Source organism: Lacerta agilis, chromosome 13 (assembly GCF_009819535.1).
Source record: "Lacerta agilis isolate rLacAgi1 chromosome 13, rLacAgi1.pri, whole genome shotgun sequence".
NCBI classification, from domain to species: domain Eukaryota; kingdom Metazoa; phylum Chordata; class Lepidosauria; order Squamata; family Lacertidae; genus Lacerta; species Lacerta agilis.
Window position 1 is genome coordinate 2683974 of NC_046324.1, and position 12924 is coordinate 2696897.

General features: G+C 40.9%; 1 protein-coding gene across 2 annotated transcripts in view; it reads right to left on the reverse strand.

Moving 5' to 3' along the window:
• OTUD7A (OTU deubiquitinase 7A) overlaps positions 1–12635 on the reverse strand; it is an 81125-nt gene extending 68490 nt beyond the window's left edge. For both annotated transcript variants that reach the window (XM_033167194.1, XM_033167193.1), the window contains exon 1: positions 12502–12635. The gene's annotated coding sequence lies outside the window, so the exon portion shown is untranslated. The remainder of the gene's footprint in view (positions 1–12501) is intronic.
• Positions 12636–12924: the final 289 nt, after the last annotated feature.

Consider the following 12924-nt stretch of genomic DNA (forward strand, 5'->3'; position numbering starts at 1 on the left):
AATAATTTTTTGGAGGTCCCGAGCCACAAGGTTGCTAGATTGGCTTCAACTAGGGCCAGGGCCTTCTCAGTACTGGCCCCGACTTGGTGGAACAGTCTGGCACAAGAGACCAGGGCCCTGCGGAATTTGGCATCTTTCCGCAGGGCCTGCAAGACGGAGCTGTTCCACCTGGCCTTTGGGTTTAACCCTGATGTTTCATTCTTTTGGTGTGATTGGTTTAACCCTGATGTTTCATTCTTTTGGTGTGATTGGTGGGCTACTTAAAAATGAGGCTGCAGTCTAAATTAAATTTTAAATTGTATTTTAATCTGTATATTAATGAATTGTTTTATGTTTTTGTTGTGATTTTATTGGCGTTAGCTGCCCTGAGCCTGGTTTGGCGGGGAAGGGCGGGGTATAAATAAAATTTTATTATTTATTTATTTATTTATATTATTATTATTGTTGTTGTTGTTGTTGTTATTATTGTTATTATTATTATTTTCTATTACCTGTACTTCACAAATTCTAGACTTGATCCTGGTATGAAATATATATATTGTGGATAAATGTTGCACAAATTTGAATCCAGTGTAATTTCGAAGTATTTTTTTTAGAGCAAGTATGGATACAACAGCTAAGAATGTATGAATCCTAGATTCCAGAAAAGTTTTTATCATACCTGTGGCTAAATCTCAAGTTGATTAATTGCATTGATTTAATCCATTAGAGGTGGTACAGGGTAATGGCTAAAAGTGAGTTGGGAAGCTCCTGGTTCAAATGTCACATCAGTCACAAACTGAAGTAACGCTCACTGCAATCTAACACTTCCCTTCTTATTTATTTATTGATAGCCTTAACCTATCCTAGTCATCAGTTAAAGATATGCCAATGAAGTCACATATCTTACTCAATGACCACATTGAAAACAACTTTGCCAAGGCAGACCGGGTTAATTATCGATATTAAATATTGCATCCTTGCTTTAAACACCACAATTGTCAGAAAGTAGCTCTACAATTTTAAATTGCTTTCCAGTATACAGATGTATCCCAACTAAAATGATCTTATTATGAAACTTAGTTCACAAACTAGCCGAAGAAAAAGAGCTTTGTCTTTCACAGATGATCTGTCATGATCAAAAATGAGACAATACCATGGATGGGGGCACTGCAGTCACATTTTACCCTAGTGGAAAACACTAATGCAATTTCTGCTAATGCTTGTTTACACATAGGCCTAAAGTTCAACAGAACAGCACAAAAGACATGCAAGTGCAGATAGCACTGCCTGGACGCAGGTTAATAGACATCCAGATCTGAAGGAAAGCTCAAGGACTGCCTCTCCCCATACGAACTGACCTAGATCCTGTAATCATCATCTGAGCCTCTTGTTCATGTGCTTCCACAAGAGGTCCAGAGGGTGGCAAGATGAGACAGGGCTTTTCTGTGGTGGCTCCCCATTTGTGGAATGCTCCCCCCAAGGAGGCTTGCCTGGCCCCTCATTACATAACTGTAGGCGCCAGGTGAAAATGCTTCTCAATAACCAGGTGTTTGGCTGATTAAACATTCTATGGTCTTTCAAATGTGTTTATGGGAGAGAGGGCTACTGGATTGGTTGGCTGGTTTGGTATTTTGATGTTGTGAACCACACTGTAATCTTCCAATTAAGGTTGGTATAAAAATTTAATAAATAAATAATAGTAATAAATGTCATATCCTAACGCACGACTCTGTATATGCTGCAGTTCTACAGGAGAAAGCAGGGAGAAGGCAAAATGTGATATTAGGTCAAGGAGAATTAAAGATCTGCATGTGACACAGTCTGAAGAGGCAAGATGTTAAGGAGAAGGTCTTGCAGCAAGGATGGACGAGGCAGCCTTCTGAGTCCCTTTCAGCTCCCTGATGACATGGCCTTCATTCTGTGACCTCATTCATTCATTCATTACCAAGCAGCTGACCAATAGATAGTGTAAAACAGGAATGCCTGATAGCCAGAAATAGAACAAAATTGCTATTGATTTAAAAAATAAGCCGCCAAAGACTAAAAATCTTTCCAGAATGTACAATTTATTGCTTGAGTGGCATACTAAAGATGAAATGATTAAATCAACAATGATAGATTGGGCAAATGATATGGGGCACAACATAATGTTAGAAGATTGGGAAAGATTGTGGAAAACAGGTATAAAATTTTCAGCATGTAATTTGCTTAGAGAGAATATTATGAAGATGATGTATAGGTGGCATTTGACCCCAGCGAAATTGGCAAAAATTTACCACAGTCAAAATAATAAGTGCTGGAAATGTAAAGAAGCAGAAGGAACTTTCTTTCATATGTGGTGGACGTGCCCAAAGGTAAAAGACTTATGGGAAAAGATTTATAATGAAATGAGGAAGGTGTTGAAAAACACATTTAAAAAGAAACCCGAAGCCTTTTTACTGGGCATCCTTGGCCAGGAAATTCCTAAATGTGATAGAACTTTATTTATGTATGCCACAACAGCAGGTAGAATTTTGATAGCTAAAAACTGGAAGACAGAAGAATTACCAACGATTGATGAATGGCAGATGAAAATGATGGACTATATGGAGCTCGCGGAAATGACCGGGAAACTCCGTGACCTGAGGGAAGATGCGGTGGAAGAAGATTGGAAGAAATTTAAATTGTACTTAAAAAAATATTGTTTGATTGTAAGTAGATATAACTAGGAAGGATAGCAAAGCTGTAGATTTCGAGTAGGATTAAATGTTTAAGATAGATGAATTTGAGTTAAGAAAATTAGCTCAGTTTTATTAGGTAGATAATTTTTATAGTAAATATTATATTGCAAGATGTTTAGAAATTACTAAAGATGTTCAGACAAGGAACGCAGGAAGAGGGGACAGGAGGAAGTCTAATTGCAATGTGAGAAATAATTATGTTAAGAAATGAGTTTTTTTGTTTAGGTGTTTTGTTTAGTGTTGTTTGGTCTGTGTTTGTTTTGTTTTATAAAATTCAATAAATATATTTTTAAAAAATAAGCCTTGGGGGAGAGAATACATGTTGACATGCATGTACAGACAGAGAGAGAGAGAGAGAGAGAGAGAGAGAGAGAGAGAGAAGCAATCGCGACAGGAGAGCTTTGGCTGAAGAAAAACAAATTCTTTACACATTACAGGTTATGTCAAATGTTGGAGTGCAATGAGAAGTGTCTCAGTCTAAATTGGAAGGAAAATAAATGTTATTCTAAATCACAAATAAAATCCTCAGGACACCTAAGGGAACGTGCCAGGAGATATGGAGAGTATTTTAGTCCTTATTCAGTAGTGCCAACGGAAGCCTAATCTGCTTTTTAAAAAAGCCAGACACCCCCAGAAAAAAAGTCCATACACAATGTATAGGAGTACAAATTAGTATTCCTACTACTCTCATCCCATGGCTTTCTTCGTGCGATTGAGTATTTTTTTTTTTTTTTAAAAAAAGGCCAGGTAAGAATTGCTGACAGGGTAGATGAAATATTATAAATAGATTTGGGAACACATGTGCAAGTAGATAAATAGGTATTGCTCCGGCAGGAAGGTAAACGGCGTTTCCGTGCGCTGCTCTGGTTCGCCAGAAGCGGCTTAGTCATGCTGGCCACATGACCCGGAAAAACTGTCTGCAGACAAACGCCAGCTCCCTTGGCCAATAAAGCAAGATGAGCACTGCAACCCCAGAGTCGTCTGCGACTGGACCTAACGGTCAGGGGTATCCTTACCTTTTTAAAAATGGCAAGGATCTGATGATATCAGGTATCATCAGTAACATTATATGTTGAAATTAGATAGAAAGAATGGTTTTTCAGACCAAAGTTCATAATTAAAAAAAGAACAAAGATAAACTTTTGTCTAAAATATATAACCTGTTATTAGAATGGGAAACAAAACACGAGCTACTTAAAGCCTCAATGATGCACTGGGCTATAGAATAGGACACAACATAGATTTTAACCTCTGGGAGAAACTTTGGAAAAATGACTTGAAATTTACAGCATGTTATTCTTTGAAAGAGAACTATCAGTAGCTGAAAATGATTCATAAATGGTATCTAACTCTGAGTAGGCTTGCTAAGATTTACAAGACAGAATCAGGTAAGTGCTGGAAGTGTAAAGAGGTGGAGGGAACATTCTTTCACATGTGGTGGACATGTAAGAGAGTGTTGGGAAATGATTTATAATGAACTGATTCTTTTTAAATTACTTTCCCCCAAAAAATTCTACTGGGGTTAACTCAGACTGAAATCCCAAGTGTCAGAAAAGGTTATTTTTGTATGCAACAACAACTGTGGCCCATGTTTTGTTAGCCCCAAAATGGAAAGTGAGCGAGGTCCCAACTAAAAAAGATTGGCAACTTAAGTTGACAGAATATGCACAACTTGTAGATTTAACATTTAAAATAAGAGAGCAAGAAGAACATACATTTAAAGAAGATTGGAAAATGTTTATTGAGTATATGGAAAATAACTGTGTACAGCTGAAAACACTGGTAACATTAAGATAAATTCAACAAAGTAATTTTTTACAGATGTAATAGTGGAAAACCAACTAGTAGACTGACACAGACAGTATCAAATGAAATTGGTAAGAGGTGTTATTTTTCCTATATATCCTTAGCATACTGTACAATATAATTGGCAAAGCAGGACTATTGAAGGTAGACACCAAGACAGACTGCAGTTCAGCATCAGAACTATTGCAGCAACTAGATGTAGTAGTGATATGGAGCTGGTTAAGCTTATTTCGCATCTAGATTTCAAGAACCAGTTCAATTGACAAGTAATTATTCATCATTCATAAGCTTCATGTTACCATGGGCAATGGATGTGCCATTATCTTGGTAATATTTTTTGCTGGCTTTGGTACACTTAATTTCCAACCAAAAGATAAACAGATTTTTTCTCTCTGTCTGCACAAGTCTAACACTTATAACCCAGGGGGCAGGGGACGGTGAGGACAACTAAAATAAAAGATAGTATTGGGGAAGAAAATGCACTGCTGCGGTTACTAATACACATGAGGTCAATATTTCGGTTTCCTAATGTAGTTATTTTATTTATCTTGGCATATATAAAAAACAGGATATTGAGTTCAGGGCCTGAAATTGCTTGTGGTTTTCAATCTGTTGAATACTGGGAGCTGGGGATGATGGATGGTGGAGAGCACTCATCTGAAAAAAATGTTTCGCTGTCACTGAACGTGGCACTCTGGCTACAAGCTTGTATCCCTAGTTCCTTTGTTCTCCACTGTGCCCACTATTATTGTAGGTGACATCTTGGCACTATTCCAGAATAAGAAACCAAACCCATTTCATCAGTACTGAACGCTCGACTCACTGAGATACTGCTGAGGTCATAAAACCTTTTCCTAAGGAAATTTATCACATATCAGAGTCATAGTTCAATTCAGCTTCACTCCCTTTTTAAAAGAAAAAAATCTTACCAGAAATGAACAGATCTTTTCTAAAAGTAAGTTTTTGTTAAATGAACATCAAACTAGATAGTGAAGGAAGACGTTAGCAGAGTTACAAGTGTTAATGTGACATTTTCTACAATCACTACCAAGATTTGTATGGCATATGACAGCTTTTCAAAGATACAGCCCTGCCTCTGGTAATCTCTTCTTGAGAAACTTTTTCCGGGTCATGTGGTCAGCGTGACTAAGCCGCTTCTGGCGAACCAGAGCAGCACATGGAAACACTGTTTACCTTCCCGCCGGAGCGGTACCTATTTATCTACTTGCACTTTGACATGCTTTCAAACTGCTAGGTTGGCAGGAGCAGGGAACGAGCAATGCGAGGGATTCGAACCGCCGACCTTCTGATCAGCAAGCCCTAGGCTCTGTGGTTTAGACCACAGCGCCACCCATGTCCATCCATCCATACACACACACACACACACAATCCCCTCTGTTCACCATGTAACTTAACAAATAATTTTAAATGGAAAAAGCAGTTTTTGACTGTATACAAAAAAACAATTAGTTCCATGAGATTTGTATGAATTGACATGACAGCATATATAGTCTTAAAGAAACAAACTATTATTGCCAATTTTTTCAATACAAAACATTTTTGCTAATAACATTCCGTATCTTTCTGCTCCTTCCTTTTGCTCTGCAAGCCACTATCTCTCTCATTTCCTCTTCTAAAAAATTATAACACAATGAAGATTTCTTAAAATTTAAATCAGATATACATTTGGACACAAATGGCCAGTATAATGGTTATTTGATGTTGAAAACAAAGTGCTGTAAATGCATTTTTACAAGGGATAAAAAAGCAAGCTGATCACCCAAATACCATAGTAATGACATTTAATTTTTCAGTCTTATGCATATCTAAAATGTGTCACTGATTTCTACAATTTGATGTTGCTGCCCTCTAAATACTTTTCCAGACTTGCAACCTTGTGCAATCAAGTAAACAGTCATGAGATTTAAGTATAAGACCAAACTGGAAGGCAATGGGTAGCCTCAGATGTGGTTTCATTAGTGAATGGAGAAAAAAATCCCAGTTAATATGCCAAGAAAACGAAGAAAAGTGGCATTATATAAACAGACAAAGGAAAGGATGCCAGCTGCAATGTGTGTTATCAAGAAAAAGCCTCCTGGGTGCTGAAGATAAAAACTGGGTTAGAGAGCTTGATTTGCTGGGACTATCCACTTTATAAGCAATTGTCTCAGTTGTCTAGAGCAGGAGTCTGCAACCTTTTCAGAACTGGGAACCACTTTTCATTCCACCATGCAACATGGTACCTATTTACACCCTTCTCTGGCCTTGAATTACTCTCTCCTTCAGAAACAAGAAGACCCTTGATGGATTAAGAGCAGAGATTTATCTAGACCAGCATCCTGCTTCCCACAGTGTCCAGTAGCCTAAAAACACAGAGATTGGAGGCAAAGATCCTTTCCTTCTCCCCAGCAAGTAGTATTCTGTGGCTTACAGTTTCTGAAAGTGGAGGTTCTATATAGTCATCATGCCTATGCTGATTATTTTGCTGGTCCCTTCTACTGCAAGTGTGGGGAGGGTAATTCCAGTTCCTTCACAGTTATCCACTGTGGAAGCCAGTATTGGAACCAACTGATAGATCTGGAAAGCTTCAAAATAAAAATTGCGTAGGGGCAACACTGATTTGTACAGGGGTTGCTTTCTGGGTCATCAAGCATGTTGGTGGAGCACACATAAGCCCGCCCCATGAGGCCCCCATTAGGCCCTCTTCCAGATCCAAAAACAGCCTGCACATACACAGGTCACATGTTCTTTGAACACACACAAAAAGGGGATTGCCTGTATGTGGAAGGCCCCAACCTCCAACCAGGACTTTGTGTACAGAATAAATGATGAAACCCTGGCCTTTTGAGCTTGTAAAACAAACTTGTTGAGGATTGAATGCTACCCACTGATCTTTTTGTGGGGGGACAATATAGGAAGGGCCTGGAATATTAAATTGAAAAAGGTAAGACAGATTCCTCCAGATTTCTCAGAGTCTGAGTCCTGAGCTTTATCCCCAAGGTCATGCTGAAAAACAATTGGGCCTGAGGTCTGATGTTCCAAAAATGATTTAGATTTATCATAATTCATATGAAGGCCAGATATTTCTGCATTACCTTGAGGAGACTCACTACAACAGCAATAAGGAACAGGTATGTAGCTGTGTTGGTCTGCCATAGTCAAAACAAAATAAAAAATAATAAAAAATTCCTTCCAGTAGCACCTTAGAGACCAACTAAGTTTGTTCTTGGTATGAGCTTTTGTGTGCATGCACACTTCTTCAGCTTCTTCTTTGTTCAGCAACCACCCACTCAATCACCTTTGCCCAAGAATGGAAGATTTGAGACTGGGCAACAGAAGTTTAATAGAAGTGGGTCTGGGAAGGCTCCCTCACAGAAGGAAGCATTAACCACCCCACAGAGTCCATCGCCCAGCCCTCTCCAGCTCACTTTTATGAGCCAGGATGGGCAAGGAGACAGGTGGTCGGTTTCACTCGTCCAAGCAGCCTGTCCACATCCTCGGGGGTAACAGATTGAAATTGACTGGTTGCCACAGCAGAATGTCTATTCACCAGGGGGTTGGACTAGATGACCCTCAGGGTCCCTTCCAACGCTAAAACTCTACACTCTCAACTACATTACTTGAATGTAGCTTGCTCTTACAACAATTCACTTGCCCCAGTATGCAAGAAACAGAAACACACACAGTGGAAATGGAAATGGTATTAACTATGGAGTAAGGCAGAGGTTTGTAAACTGTGGTTGCCAACGCCCAGAAATCTCCATGTAGTCATGTAGCCATGGGTCCAAGCCCGTGCCAGTAGCAAAACACACTTGGCACCTGGTAGGCCTGGGAGATGTTACATACATTGCCTGAAACTGGTTTAAATTTAAAATGGCGAGAGCAAATTTAGAATTTCCAATCAGGCAACGTTTCGAGAATTCCTGCCATGTCGCAATGCCGGCCCAGCAGTCTGCAATGGTAGCTTGCACCCCCAAACCCTAAATGTTCAGGTGAGTAGAGGGGGGAAGCCCCAAGCACCGCATTTCCATGTGGCTGCCCAAGACAACTGCAAACAGCACTGTCCTGAGGAATCTCCAGAGCGGGGGACAGCTAGCGGCACGCCCACAGGCTGAACAGCGACTCCTGGTAGCTGCAAGGCAAGCTGCAGATGGCAGTTCTGAGGAGGCCAGCAGCTCTCCGGTGCCCTGCCATGTGGCGCCTTGGCTGATGCACTTTGCCCAGAGCAGCACCGCCCACCCGGCATCAACAGGAAGAGGCAGAAGCTGCACATGGTGACACTAATCATCTCCATAGCCAGTAACTGCCTTCTTCCTCCCCGCCTCCTTTCCAACATTGTAATATACCACCCTATTATGAAGTTTAGCTGGCTGTATATTACAATGTTGGAAAGCAGATACAGTGGTACCTTGGTTCTTGAACTTAATCCGTTCCGGGAGTCTGTTCGACTCCCAAAATGGTTCAGAAACCAAGGTGCGGCTTCCGATTGGCTGCAGGAGCTTACTTCACTCAATCAGAAGCCGCGGAAGCCGTGCCAAACATTCAGCTTCCAAAAAACATTTGCAAACTCGAACACTCACTTCCGGGTTTGCGGTGTTTGGGAGCCAAAACATCTGAGTACCAAGGCATTCAAGAACCAAGGTACGACTGTATCACCCAGTCCTAGTGCCGGGTGTAATTTGAACACGCTTATTAACCCATACCTTACTCTTGATGCAAAAATATTAAAGCTCTCCCAAGAGACACAGCACGGCTTGCAGGCCATTAATCTTGCTCCAGAGCAAAGTTACTACCACTATCCAAAATGTTTATTGTCCTTCAGCTGGGAACTATGAGCAACCTCCAGTGGCATTCTGCTATGTTCTCTTACAGATCTGTCCTGTAGTAGATGATTTTTGGGTGTGGCCCCATTTGCCTGTTTTTTTCTCTTCACTGGGTAGGTAAATGCTTACGTTATGAGTCTCTAGCTGATGAGTCTGAATATACATGATTGTATTGTTGAGTAGAGAATGAATTTTGTAGTGTGTTTCAGGTGGTGAGTAGAAGCATGGAAGTACTGTATGTGCAGTGGTCAGTCAGTTTCCTATATAAGATGATGCTCATATGGAGGTCCATTCTGTAGTTGCACACAAGTGTCTGGAAAGCAGTATATTGTGTGGAGTGGTCCAAGCTCACTTTGCATTGTGGCTAAAATTCTTGCAGTCCTGGTGTTCAAGTGTCTCCTCTTCATGAGTTCAGAGGTTAAATATGTTCTCATATTTCAGATACAGGAGAGGTTTTGAGGACAGGAGACAAGAAATCATTGTTCTAAGTCAACCATGAAGGCATTGGCATACTGTGGAGTCATGCCAGTGCCTGTAGGAGTGCCACTGACTTGAAGATAAAAGTTCTCCTGAAGTAATTGTGGATAAGTATGAAGTGGCAGTGTTTGGTGGCTAGATGAATTTCTGATGGCTTGTAGCCAATTTTAAAGAGATATACATTGACAGGGCAGATCAGCATCACACCAGCCAATCTCTTCAGTTCATTTAATTTCATTCTGGCCAATAATAGTAAGACTATTTCAGATTGGGATGCGGGTGGCGCTGTGGGTTAAACCACAGAGACTAGGGCTTGCCGATCAGAAGGTCGGCGGTTCGAATCCCCGCAATGGGGTGAGCTCCCGTTGCTCGGTCCCAACTCCTGCCAACCTAGCAGTTCAAAAGCACGTCAAAGTGCAAGTAGATAAATAGGGACCGCTCCGGCGGGAAGGTAAACGGCGTTTCTGTGCGCTGCTCTGGTTTGCCAGAAGCAGCTTTGTCATGCTGGCCACATGACCCGGAAGCTGTATGCCGGCTCCCTCGGCCAGTAACGTGAGATGAGCGCCGCAACCCCAGAGTCGGACATGACTGGACCTAATGGTCAGGGGTCCCTTTACCTTTATTTCAGATTAATCTTATGGAGTTTTAACATTAAAATGATATGCAAGGGAAATTATATTCATCGTAAGGACATAAGCTGCTGCCTTATACCAAGTTGGACAATTGAACTAACTCGGGATTGTCTATTCTGACTAGCAGCAGCCATCTCTGGAGATGTTGAGGCCTGAACCTGAGACATTGGGCATGCATGGATGAGTCAAGGTCTTCTCTTCCCTTTAGCCAAGCATATGCAGAAAGGATCAGAATTACAGGTACAGATTTAGGAGCAGGAAGCTGGAGGTAGTTTTAAAAAGTAAAATACAACAGTCCCTGAGCAAATTGAACCTAAAGACAAACTGTGGAGCCATTTGTAGAATTACATTGTCTCCTGGAGCACAGCAGTTTCTGGAATACTGCATCAATAGTAATTTGCTTCAGTACATGAGGGGAAAAGCAGTCTTGGACAATCAATCAAACAGCACACACTTACAGGAATGGCAAAAAAACAACAACCAGAAGTGAACACCACATGCTTAGTCATCAAAAGAAAATCAATGTATACAAAGGAACATTTAAGGGCCATTCTCTAGAATCTGTCCTACCCCAGAAAATTATGGCGTTAACTGCACAGTGTAAATTCTAGGAGCTCAATACAACTACAAGCCAGAGAGAAAGGAAGGGGGGCGGGAGAGAAAAATATTAACAAAATGTCATCTTCTAAATTGCCACATTTTCAAGTTCAGTGAAGAGTCTACAATTCACAGGAACCCAACAGAGAACATAAGCCTGCAATGCTCTTAACAGTACAATTCATTCCTGATTTTATTATACGCTGCTCATAGCTTTGCCTTAAAGGGGAATCTCTGGTGAACAACTGCTGAACCAGCATCAAGCCTTTCCTGGATATTAGTGTTCAGTTTCTCCATATTGGCCTTGATAGAGCTGGCCTTTGTAGAATGAGGTGGTTGTGAAAGTGCAAGGTGGGTAACTGTTGGCTGTAGTAGATTCCTGCTAAACTATCACTTTCAAAACCTGTCTATAAATACAATTACAGAAGGCAGGCAGTAAACAGAGGAACGCTTATTTGATACATATGTCAATGGAAGCTTTGCAAACCACAGGTGAAAGTGATCTTCATTACATATATCCCCGACTGATACAGGTTGTTAGGAATGAAGTATCAGAAGCCTATCTCTAAAGGCATGAATTGCTGTTATCACTACTGCTAGTTCCTTTCAGTGGTTGGCTAATGGCCAACCAGTTAGTGCTCCCAGATAGCTCTGTGCATACTACTGGCAATCTGTAAATTTTGGACTCAGCTACACAGCAATGGGGTGAGCTCCTGTTGCTCGGTCTCAGCTCCTGCCAACCTAGCAGTTGGAAAGCACGTCAAAGTGCAAGTAGATAAATAGGTACCACTCTGGCGGGAAGGTAAACAGTGTTTCCGTGCACTGCTCTGGTTCACCAGAAGCACTTTAGTCATGCTGGCCACATCAACCGGAAGCTGTACACCAGCTCCCTCGGCCAGTAAAGCGAGATGAGCACCGCAACCCCAGAGTCGTCTGAGAGTGGACCTAACGGTCAGGGGTCCCTTTACATTTACCTTTACAGTGGTACCTCGCAAGACGAATGCCTTGCTAGACGAAAAGCTCGCTAGACGAAAGGCATTCGCTAACAAAAGGGAGACTCGCAAGACGAATTTTCCTATAGCCATGACTTGCAAAATGAAAACGTTTTGCGATTTTTTTTCATAAAACCGCACTTCCTCCAACCGTGCTTCGCAAGACAAAATTTCCACTATACAACAACACTCACAGAACGAATTAATTTCGCCTTGTGAGGCACCACTGTACATTAATAAAGAAAAAGCGTTTTATTTGCATTATAACACTGTGACACCAGGTGGCGCCGTGGAGTTCCGTCTTTCACCAACACTTTGAGCTTTACAACGCGTTTTCCTGAAACGCTTTTTTGATGTGTCTAGATCAAGCCTTTGTTTGATTTTATTATTTGCATTTAAAATGTCAGTTACACTAATATACTAGCAATGGTACACAATGAGTAAAGTTATAATAATTGAGTTCATCACTTACAGAAAAGGATTGTGGAGGAAAAGTCACTGAATAACTACAGCTGTCCATCTGAGATCTGCACAAGAACAGGCCTGCTTTCACATGCTGCTCACAGAAGCTGAAGATGTCAAAGTCCTTTCCTGTAAGAGAAGCATTTAAGAGAAGTACTTACTTTTTATGCAGTCTCCAGTAATATAGAAGCAGAGTTATATTTTCCAGCACAGTAAGAAGGCTCAGACAATTTTGTTTTTATTTCCTACTAGGGGCTATGTTATTGGTATGAAAAACAATGTTCAGTGCAAATCCTAATACCCTTTCTATTTCAACCAGTGTGTTCTCTCTACACACTGAGCTGAACTCAACCCCACAACATTCTATTTTCTGCCACTTATAGCTTAATAAGACAAAAAGCAGTCTTAACAACAGAATTTAAAAATCACTTTT